A 12026-nucleotide genomic window follows, 5' to 3' on the forward strand; every position below is an offset into this window, starting at 1 on the left:
TTGGATGAGGTGATAAAAAAAATTATTTTGCACTGATTTGGAAATGATGGCAGAAGGTGAACAAGAGGCAAAGTTTGCTGGCACCTATTTATTTTTAAATTCAGTTTTCTTTTTTTTTTTTACAAAACATACTCCCACAGCTCTCTGTCCTATGGTTCTTTTGCTGTGTCCTGTGTCGCGCTGTTTAACACTCCCTCTACGTTCACGTAGGTATGGAACGTACAAATATTCGAAACTTTCGAATAACAAATCGAATAGTGCCCTTTTCGATTTGGTCTTCAAACTGAATAGTCGGTGTGTGTAAATGCAACTTTTTTTCGAATACTTCTTAAATATTTCAAAACGTCAGCTGCCCAAATATACTTAGAATTGGAGCAATAGTATGGTAAATTTCCACCCCCGCGGGCATAGTATAGACATCCAACCTGAGAACTTGCATAGTGGAGCAGGCTAAGTCACTTCGGGTAGCAATAATTTACAGGCTGTATCGCGATCATTAGCACACTCTGAAGAGCCCTGTGCATGCAAAGAGACTATTTGCTTGCTCCTAATGCTCCATTTGTGCTATTATTAAACATCTCGTAACATACTAAGTAAGGCAAAAACTTGCTAACATTAAGAATACCGGGATGTGAACATCGTGTTATATTAAATGTGATAACATCTGTTCTCTGTAACCCTAATGGTCCATAGGTTGGATAACTGGTGGACCATTAGGGTTACAGAGTGGGTGCCAAGTGAAGGGAAGTGAAGTCGAGGATGGCAGAAGACTAGGTGGGGTGATGAAATTAAGAAATTCAAAGGCACTACCTGGAATCGGTTGGCGCAGGACAAGGGTAATTGGAAATTGCAGGGAGAGGCCTCCGTCCTGCAGTGGACATAAATAGGCTATAATTATTTTTATTTGAAAACTATTTGAAAATTATTCGATTTGATTGGCTTCTGGCACTATTCGATTTGTATTCGATTCGGTCTCAAAAATCACTATTCGCACACCCCTTACTTAGGTATGTAGAAAAATACCTCTGCAAGAGTTCATGTGCCAGAAACACACTTGAAAATTTGCAGGCTATATGTACGTTTATTATTTTGTGAGCTTGCATCAAAACTTTGAACGACTAGTCTGTTGGTGTCTGCACTTGCTTTTGTCTGTGAATCTCGCTGTCATGATAGGGCGAGAAGCAAGACTTGGCATGATCTGCCCACAGAAACCTGCGACCATCACTTATGCACTTAGGTGTAGGTGCACGTTAGGGAACATGCAAAAGCGGTCAAATTTAATCTGCTGTCGCCCACTACAGTATGCCTCATAATCCGATCGTATTTTTGGCACAACCCAGATTTTCCTTTCTCATCTTTTTTTCTCCTGCTGCAATTGCCACTCTTTTCCATGCTGTCGCCTTTTGTAATGGGGTCACTCTTCAATTTGATTTTGAAATATTGAACCATTTATTGAATGGTGCTAGTGTTGTGTGTCTTGACATTATTTATTTATTTATTTATCACAGTACCCACAGCGCCAGTTTGGCATTACAGTGGGGGGGAGAAGTACATATATCATTGACAAATAAAAGCAGTTATTGTAGAACACATGAAAAAAAAAGTTACAGTTCAGGGCAAATCGCCGACACAACAAAAAGAGAAAAAAAGAAGCAGAGCATAACCGTACATGCGCGAAGTGAAACAAAGCGGTTCACAAACATGCTTCAGTTCACAAGCTAAACCATTCAAAACTTACTATTTGAGAGTACAGAATGAACTTTTATGCTGGTCTACATATCTAGTACTCGCTTTGTTATCAAATGGACAAACCGAACTTGCCTAATTGAATATGCTAGTCCAAAGGCAAATATTCAAGGTGAAGTGTCACTGAAATGTACAAACGTACAAAGAATGTTTCAAAGGCTCCTGAACCACCCCTCGGGCTTGGTGAAGCAGGGTGTCTACCAACTGGGAAAACCGGGAATTCTCAGGGATTTTGAGTAGTCTGGAAAAACTCAGTGAAAACTCAGGGAATTTGTGCTTCTATGAGGGAAAATTAGCTGTAATTTTACTGAACGGGTCGGAAGTCGCGGTAATGCTGGCTGGAGTAACACACAGGAGTTGCCAGTGTACAGTCAACGACCGACTTTCCGGATTCCCGATAATTTGGACGGATTCGCGGCACCACCATGTAGTCCATAGAGTCAAGATGTCTGAAATTTCGGACTCAAGAACTCTTCGCCGTCAGATTTTCCGGACGTTTTGCCGTGACCGCAGGTCCGAAACGGCATTAGCCAAAGCCATCACCGCTGCCATTTTGATTACCTCGCCGCCTTGAACCGGCGCTCTCGCACACGAATCCGCTGGCAGTCGTAGCCACCACTGCGGCAACGCTAGGCCTAGCTGCTTCGACGTTTGCTATTAAGTTTCTTGCCGTTCGATTACGTGTCTCTTCATTTCTCCGCTATCAGCAATAATTTTGGCTTCGAAGCTCGGAAAGCACGGCGCATTGCATAATGCTTGTTCCCGAAAGTTAGTTTTGCCTCAATACAGTTGTGCGACGCGGTGAAGCATTAGCAAAGTATTGCGGTGAAGCTTAAGCGTAGGAAGGGGTGGGACACAGCATGTATACCATAATTTTACACGCCTGCACCTGCTCTCTCCTGTCACAGTAGGAGCACTGATATGCCTAATATGTATACTGGCAGGCATTCAAATCTCTTTCAGACGTGCCCTTGTCGATTTGAGCCCTTAAGGGCAGTAAAAGACATCTATTTATTTTTTCGGACTGCCTGATTCTTCGCAAGTTTTCGCGGCTCCTAGGGGGTCCGAAAAATTGGACGCTGATTGTAAACTGACCAAGAGTATGCTTCAAATGGTCCGTGGGGCGAACGCGCGGTGAAAGGAGGACGAGAACAGAAAGGACCGGCGCATTGAGGAATGAACGGGGAATGAAGTATGCGACCGCTTCTTTGAAGGAGCCTGAGCTCAAAACATAAAGTGTTGGCTGACGCCGAGATGGAGGTGTCCCTCACCGAAACCAAAGTAAACTGTTTAAAGCAGTGAAACAACACTGAGGAATCGTGCGCGGGCTGAGAGTATGTCGGGACAGTTGAGCTTGACTTACGTGCTGTTGAGAGAGAATCTCAATTGTGAAAAAGTCCGGGTTTGGTACCACTGAGCTTGCTATCAATTGATAGAAATAGCTCATATTCGAAAATATTTGCTTCTGTATGCATCTTCTTTACATTCTTATTTGACGATGTCCGACTCGATTTGCAATTTTTTTTCGAAGACATTTTATTTGCTGTGCATTTTACTAACCCCTCCCTTCTACTCTCTCTTTTTTTCAATAGCATAAACACTACTCCTTTGTATTCAAATTGGATTAAGTCGGTTTTTAAAATTTTTTTCATATGTTTACTAGAGAGTGACAGCGTCGGGCAATATGGTTTCAGCCCGTATTGACATACAACAGTTCTGCATAACTCGGGAAATTTTGCGAAGGCACTCAGGGAAAACCTGGAAAACTCAAGGAATTTGGAAATGTCACCATGGTAGACACCCTGTCAAGAAACATAGTTTGCAGATAGCATGCGCTGCTGCGAATATCTCGGCCATGTTTTGAGGTCATGCACGGTACGTGGAGCTCGCAAGCGAAGCACGAAGTCACTTTTCTCTCGAACGCTATCTTTTCAATAGAAGCCTGCTCATCTCTCTTCTCTGGATGCTTTATCTTATAATATAGCAGATTCCCATAATGTCTGCTACTGGCCAATAGCTGACATCAATCAAGAACGGTGTTTGGATCAGTATGCTTCTTCCTATGGTTATTGTGTATATTTATTGATGAAGTTTAATAAACAGGCTGAAGTAGACGAAAATATGCTTTCGAATTTTGATAATAATCACATATTTCCGGAAGAACCTGACTATCAATCGTTTGCTCACGCTCAGCCGCAGCCAGCTGCGTAGGAATTAAATTTTGGCCACCCTGCTTAATGGTGTCATAGCCGTCGAGTCTCGCTAATTTCGACTAGTTTTGAACACTCAACTAGCCTCCAGCCACGTGAAAGTTAAGGTCAGACCACACGCTCGCTTGCCAGCGCGCTCAACCTTGGCCGCTCCTGGTTAAATGCCTTGGCAGACTTCACTTCGTATTAAGCTATTGATAGCGCTTCTAAATGTGTAAGTTGGATATGGCTACTATCCGTCTGTCAAGCTGGTGCAGGACAAAGCCAGTCTGCACCACGTAGCACGGCCAGACTAGAGCATGAGTGCACACGCACTCAAGCCCTGTTGTGCACAAAGCAAATGCTGCACATATGCACTACAGTTGCATGTAGCTGTGGCCTGCTATGTAGCATAGATACCGTGGCTGCTGTAGGGTAATTTCACGAGTCCGTTGGCTGAGTGAACTGTGCCTCGCTTAGGACAACCAAATTTGGCTTACGTCTGGTGAGTCGTAGACGCCAAAATCGGAAGTAGTGGTGACTACATGAAGATCTACGTGACCAAAAAATACACATGGGTACACATGGTGTGCATGGGATGCACCAGACGTAAGACAAATATGGTTGTTGTAAGCGAGGCACAGTGCACTCAGCCAGCGGACTCGTACTACAGTAACTATTGCATGAAGATAATATTGCACTACAGTGTAGTCATAAAAAATGCAACAATAACCATGCATCATAAATAACTGCAATAAAGTTAAAAAGAAAGGCAAGCAACAATGAAACTGCCATCTACGATAAGCTAGCTCACAGACAATGAATGGTGTGCGAGACGACGCAAGATTTGTTTAGGAAAATAAATTAATAAACAGTGTATGTACGGACTATATAATACTACAAAATGAGTGGATACAGGAAAAATAGTAAACATGTAGAAAGATGCAGGAAAAAATAAGGGCACAAAAGGATTAGACGGTCGAGACGACGAAATGTTTGGCCAGCCGACTTGCGAAATGTCATGGTTGATTAATTGGAAATTGATGTTATGCGGGAAAGTGTTCCATGGACAAATAGCACAAGGCAGAGCTCAAAAATTACCTGGGATATATCCTGTGAAAATCTTCCGCAACACACGAAAAGAGAGGCAATGCTCACGTCGAGATAAATCTTCCATGGCTACCTCTGCAGGCGCCAGGGCCCTCAGCTAACGGCGCCATCTGATCGAGGCAGCTGAGTATGTGCACCGTTACACTTTCTTGCTGGGGAGCACACCGAATGCAACGGCCTGAGCAAAACCTGATGGCGCACTCAATCTCGAAGGCCAAGCTGGTACTTCGCAAAGGGCGACAGCGACACAAGCACTCGCATCCCACCTCATCTGCAGCTAATTATACTAATTCTTACAGTATCCTTAGTTGCCGACTTATTACGTGTTCTTTCTGGGAAAAGAAAGGTATAATTTCATTTTCATGTGACATTTACAAGTCACCTAACTGATCATTTTTGTGGAAGTGGTTACAAAATGATGAGGTCCCAGATATGCGAACCCCATGTGAAGTCAGCTAACAAAAAAGAGCTCTTCAAATGCAGACTGATCACGAAGGTAGTGCAGTCTTAAGTTCAACACTCCTCCTATTAGCGCTGGTTCATGTCTCTTACTACGTCCTTGTGTTGAATTTTGTGCATTACATTTATTTTCCTACTACCCTCATGCACACGATATAGAGTGGCATGCGCAACAGCTCTGCATTCACGACGTTGAGGAATGTGCATCACGGGGAAATTTCAGTAGCGGCATGGAACAAGACCGGTACTCGCGCAGCATCGCGTCTATGATCGTGCTAGCGAGATTTCTGTACATCGGGAGTGCACCACATAATGAGACCGGTGCTTGCTCACTACTTGCCTTCGCAGTGCCATGCCGCGTTCACACTTGAAGGCATTGTCTTTCATCGCAACAATAGGTTGAATCGCCAATAACTTTTAAAAGCAAAGCTTTTTTATGAACCTCACTGGGTTTCGCGACTATGGCTGCAGCCTGGCTGTTCCCTTGCCGAAAGCACCAACAAATCATAGCGGAGTACGTGCGTGGCACGCGTTGCTTGGTTCGTCGCACACACTGCTTGGTTCCTCGCACCGCTGCCAGGTGGCACTCGCCTTCACGCATCCGACATTGTGTGTTCACCCATTACAAAGAGGCTGGCCACCACAACATCATCATCATCACAGCTGCACGGTAATAAGGAAGTAAACACTTTTTGCAGATAGAATGGATTCGAATTGCTCTACGTACATGTGCGCATCCTGCCTTTGAAAACATGATGCATTCAAGATGTCTGTCATACTCACTAGTAGGCAGCAACTCTGCTTAACAAAAGGCTCGGTACAATTTGTGTGTGCCCACATGCATGTGTATGTGTGTGCGTGTACTCATGTTTCAACTCTTTATGCACTCGCACAAAGTTTTGCTTATACGTAGATTCCAATTCATTGCATTTTTTTCAACTTTCGCTCTCCCGAGATGCGATGAGCTTAACCATGAGGCAGCTGAACTTTCGGCAAAGCCAGCCTTCCGAAAGGTCGCCATTATCATAAGTCTATTTTTATGTCCATTGCAGGAGAAAAGCCTCTCCCTGTGATCTCCAATAACCCATGTCCTGCCCCAACTGATTCCAATTTGCGACTGCATATTTCCTAATTTCATCACCCGACCTAGTTTTCTGCAGTCCTCAACTGTGCTTCCCTTCTCTTGGCACCCATTCTGTAACTCTAATGGTCCACTGGTTATCCATTCTACGCATTACATGGCCTGCCCAGCTCCATTTTTTTTCTCTTAATATCAATTAGAATATTGAGTACCCTATTTGCTCTCTGATCCACACCGCTCTTTTCCCGTCTCTTAACATTATGCCTAACATTTTTTTTTCCATTCCTCTTTGTGCGCTCTTTAACTTGTTCTTGAGCTTCCTTATTGTCAACCTCCCAAGTTTCTGCCCCATACGTTAGCACTGGTAGAATGCAGTGATTGTACACCTTTCTTTTCAATGATAGTGGTAAGCTCCCAATCAGGATCTGGCAATGCCTGCCATATACACTTGAACCCATTTTTATTCTGTAAATTTCCGTCTCGTGACTAGGGTCCCCTGTGAGTAATTGACCTAGATAAACATACTCCTTTACAGACTGTAGAGGCTGACTGGTGATTCGTAACTCTGGTTCCCTTGCCAGGCTATTGAACATTATCTTTCTTCTGCATATTAATCTTCAACCTCACTTTTACACTTTCTTTGTTGAGGGGCCCCTGAAACGGTTCGGAAAAATTTTGTAGACACGTAGGGTACAGCTAAAGTTAATCATTCGCATCACAATTTGTGTGAAACGTCTCACATTAAGATAGCTACGGACGATTACAAGTTACCCTCCTCCACAGTCATGCATTTTCTCATCTACTCGTTCGCCGAGTGATCGGGGCTAAGCTCCGCCTTCATTTGCTCTGCATCATGATGGCACGTCATGTCATCGACCTCCGGTTTTCTGAGCTATCAAAGCAGCGTGCCTTGCGAGCAGTCTGTTATTCGTGTCTGGTATTCCGGTAACCACAGGGAAGCTGGGCGTTTCGACAGATGGCTGGAGGCCTAAAGGCATCGCATAAACTCAAGCCGATGAAGGAACTTTAGTGTAGACGTACGTGAACGGCCTGCACGGTCCAGCCACTTTTTGGCACAGCGCTTAACCAGCGAAACAAAGCGCTAATATTGCTCTAACCTAGTATAAAACATTTTAAACATTTACAAAAACGTGTTGATGATTACACTCCTGCGAAAAATTTGCACCAGCAGCAAAGAATACATTTCGTTACTGCTACTGTGTATGGTTGAGCTCTGTGCCACCAGGTGGCTGCACAGTGCAGACCATTCACATGATCACCATTTGCGCTTCTGCTCATTCCGTTAAACGGCACAGTCAAGCGGCCAGATCCTGTCCCCTTGCGCTTGTCCTAATACCGGACTCGCGAAACGCTATTGCGTTAGTAATCTTCCGGTGTCAAATGACGGCCTCAAACGTGCAAATCCTGGCGCCGATCGGATAGTGGCAGTCCGATGCGCAGCAGCCAGTTCACTCGTCTGCTGCCTTGCAGAGGGATACGATGTCGCAGCTTGACATATTGCCAGTCGTTACGTTTGCAGTCCACAGTGCAACAAAGTTGAATCATAGTGCTCGCGAAAAGACTGAGACCGACTCCGACCGCGGAGCTCTCGTCAAAATGGAGTATGTCGTAACACAAGCAGACGACGCTTTTTGCTGTGCCGGAAGTGCTTAAGTGTAGTAAGAAATTCTTCCTGTGCATTCTCTTTCTGTTACTTTATTTTTACAGAAACACATTAACTAACATTCCAACTATTACGAACATCATTTGTTTGCCATAAAGGTGGAAAAATTATCGATGATGCGCCCTGGGCGGCCAATCGAATAGCTTGCCCACATGACGTCATATGGGTAGGGGCGGCTGAAAATTCCGCCGAGCAGTGTGCTGTGATCGGCAGCGATGTACATTTTTAAAACCTTGTAATAAATTACACGCTTTACGCGGAGCACTTAGGTGCATCAATTAATGATAAGAAGGACCTACTCTAACGACTCAGTACGTTTGTAGAAAATCGTCAAAATCGTTTCAGGGTCCCCCAAGAAATGATTGAGGACCTTAGAGGGATCCTGAAACGATTTTGACGATTTTCTGCAAGCAAGCGTACTGAATCGTTAGAGTAAATCCTTCCGATCATTGACACATTTAAGTGCTTGGCGTAAAGCGTGTAATTTATTATAAGGATTTAAAAATGCACATCACTGCCGATCGCAGCACACTGCTCGGCGGAATTTTAAGCCGCCCCTACCCATATATGACAGTAGTCTGCGCATATGCCACTGTCTGTGGCCGCATCGAGAGGCGCGAGAGAAGGAAAAAAAATTGAGGAGAAAAAAAGGGAAGAAAATATTTACAAATAGTTCCAACATCACGGTTCAGAACTGCACGTAAGCAGGCGACCATGAAGGCGGCTACAATGGCACTAAAAGTACAACGACCAGTTGCGGGCTAAGGTTGTTGCGAAGGTTCACCTTAGTTCACTCATGTATGCATTCTTTCTGTTTAGCTGAAATGCGCTTGCACTCGTCTCGTCTGGGCTTCTTTCTGTATTTGCGGCTTTGTTGCCTGGTAATGTAGAGCTGTTGACTTAAGTCGCTTTCTGAGAACTGCTGCAAAGCCTACTTTGGGAAGGCGTTGGGCCGACCCGGTTCGACAAGAAAGGGAAAGGCAGGGGTTCTCGTGTACTGGTTCTTGCAAGCGGACATAAATGGCGCAGCAGTGGCATCTGGAGAAGGGAGTTTTTGGGGAGTGGTTGGGTTGGCAGCGGTGCAGCGGTGCAACCGTGCACCGGTGGCGGTGGCGGTGCAGCGGTGGCAGTGCAGCGGTGGCGTAGAGGTAGAACACCCGCCTCGCGTGCAGGAGGTCCGTGGTTCGAATCCCGGTGCCGGCAATTTTCCACCGGATTAAAAAAAAAAATATCCGCGTGTTGATAAAATTGCACAAACAGGCCTGAAGTGTGGCCTGATCCCGGTGACCAGAACCGGTAACGCACTCCCTCACCAGAGCAGGATTGGCCACCCTGGTGCAGTACTTGGCCACAACCTCCTATATGAACACAACAATCAAACCCCGGCCCTCAGTCCCCAGCAGCTGCGAAGCAACTGACCACGGCGGCAGTCAGACCTGCGACGCTGCAGAGGGTGCTAAGAATCACTGGCTCCGGACAGGCCGCCATTGGAATATGAACCTGGCAACGTTTAACGCTAGAACGTTATCTAGTGAGGCGAGTCTAGCAGTGCTATTGGAGGAATTAGAGGGCAGTAAATGGGATATAATAGGGCTCAGTGAAGTTAGGCGGCCAAAAGAAGCATATACAGTGCTAAAAAGCGGGCACGTCCTGTGCTACGGGGGCTTAGTGGAGAGAAGAGAACTAGGAGTCGGATTCCTGATTAATAAGAATATAGCTGGTAACATACAGGAATTCTATAGCATTAACGAGAGGGTGGCAGGTCTTGTTGTGAAACTTAATGAGAGGTACAAAATGAAGATTTTACAGGTCTACGCCCCTACATCCAGTCATGATGACCAGGAAGTCGAAAGCTTCTATGAAGACGTGGAATCGGCGATGGGTAGAGTGAAAACGAAATACAACATACTAATGGGCGACTTTAATGCTAAGGTAGGCAAGAAGCAGGCTGGAGACAAGGCAGTGGGGGAATATGGCATAGGCACTAGGAATTGCAGGGGAGAGTTGTTAGTGGAGTTTGCGGAACAGAATAATATGAGGATAATGAATACCTTCTTCCGCAAGCGGGATAGCCGAAAGTGGATGTGGAGGAGCCCGAACGGCGAGACTAGAAACGAAATAGACTTCATACTCTGCTCTAACCCTGGCATCATACAAGATGTGGACGTGCTCGGCAAGGTGCGCTGCAGTGACCACAGGATGGTAAGAACTCGAATTAGCCTAGACCTGAGGAGGGAACGAAAGAAACTGGTACATAAGAAGCCGATTAATGAGTTAGCGGTAAGAGGGAAAATAGAGGAATTCCAGATCAAGCTACAGAACAGGTATTCGGCTTTAACTCAGGAACAGGACCTTGGTGTTGAAGCAATGAACGACAATCTTGTGGGCATCATTAAGGAGTGTGCAAAGGAAGTCGGTGGTAACTCCATTAGGCAGAATACCAGCAAATATTTGAATAAATAAAATATGAATATATGAATATATATGAATAAATATTTGAATTTGAATAAAGCACAAGTAAAATAAGACAAATATTTAAGAATTGAGCTAGAAAATTTTCATGATTAATTTAGAAACTTCTCAACAGCTGCACACATATTCCTATAAGGATGCCCACATCAAAATTTTTTCTTTTGTGTTTGGCAATGAACAGACATGTTAACTTGCGTAGCAAGTGTTTGGATCTTGGCAGTGCAACTAGACTAGGTGAAAAAGAAACAGAATCTACCTATGCTTCAGAATAAGCTGAAAAAGATGTGACTGTGACTGTGACTGTGAAAAAGATGTGAGATGCTGCAGTGACCACAGGATGGTAAGAACTCGAATTAGCCTAGACCTGAGGAGGGAACGAAAGAAACTGGTACATAAGAAGCCGATTAATGAGTTAGCGGTAAGAGGGAAAATAGAGGAATTCCAGATCAAGCTACAGAACAGGTATTCGGCTTTAACTCAGGAACAGGACCTTGGTGTTGAAGCAATGAACGACAATCTTGTGGGCATCATTAAGGAGTGTGCAAAGGAAGTCGGTGGTAACTCCATTAGGCAGAATACCAGCAAACTATCGCAGGAGACGAAAGATCTGATCAACCCGCCGTGGTTGCTCAGTGGCTATGGTGTTGGGCTGCTGAGCACGAGGTCGCGGGATCGAATCCCGGCCACGGCGGCCGCATTTCGATGGGGGCGAAATGCGAAAACACCCGTGTGCTTAGATTTAGGTGCACGTTAAAGAACCCCAGGTGGTCAAAATTTCCGGAGTCCTCCACTACGGCGTGTCTCATTATCAGAAAGTGGTTTTGGCACGTAAAACCTCAAATATTAAAGATCTGATCAAGAAACGCCAATGTATGAAAGCATCTAACCCTACAGCTAGAATAGAACTGGCAGAACTTTCGAAGTTAATCAACAAGCGTAAGACAGCTGACATAAGGAAATATAATATGGATAGAATTGAACATGCTCTCAGAAACGGAGGAAGCCTAAAAACAGTGAAGAAGAAACTAGGAATTGGCAAGAATCAGATGTATGCGTTAAGAGACAAAGCCGGCAATATCATTACTAATATGGATGAGATAGTTCAAGTGGCTAAGGAATTCTATAGAGATTTATACAGTACCAGTGGCACCCACGACGATAATGCAAGAGAAAATAGCCTAGACGAATTCGAAATCCCAAAGGTAACGCCGGAAGAAGTAAAGAAAGCCTTGGGAGATATGCAAAGGGGGAAGGCAGCTGGGGAGGATCAGGTAACAGCAGATTT

Source organism: Dermacentor albipictus, chromosome 1, assembly GCF_038994185.2.
Source record: "Dermacentor albipictus isolate Rhodes 1998 colony chromosome 1, USDA_Dalb.pri_finalv2, whole genome shotgun sequence".
NCBI lineage: Eukaryota > Metazoa > Arthropoda > Arachnida > Ixodida > Ixodidae > Dermacentor > Dermacentor albipictus.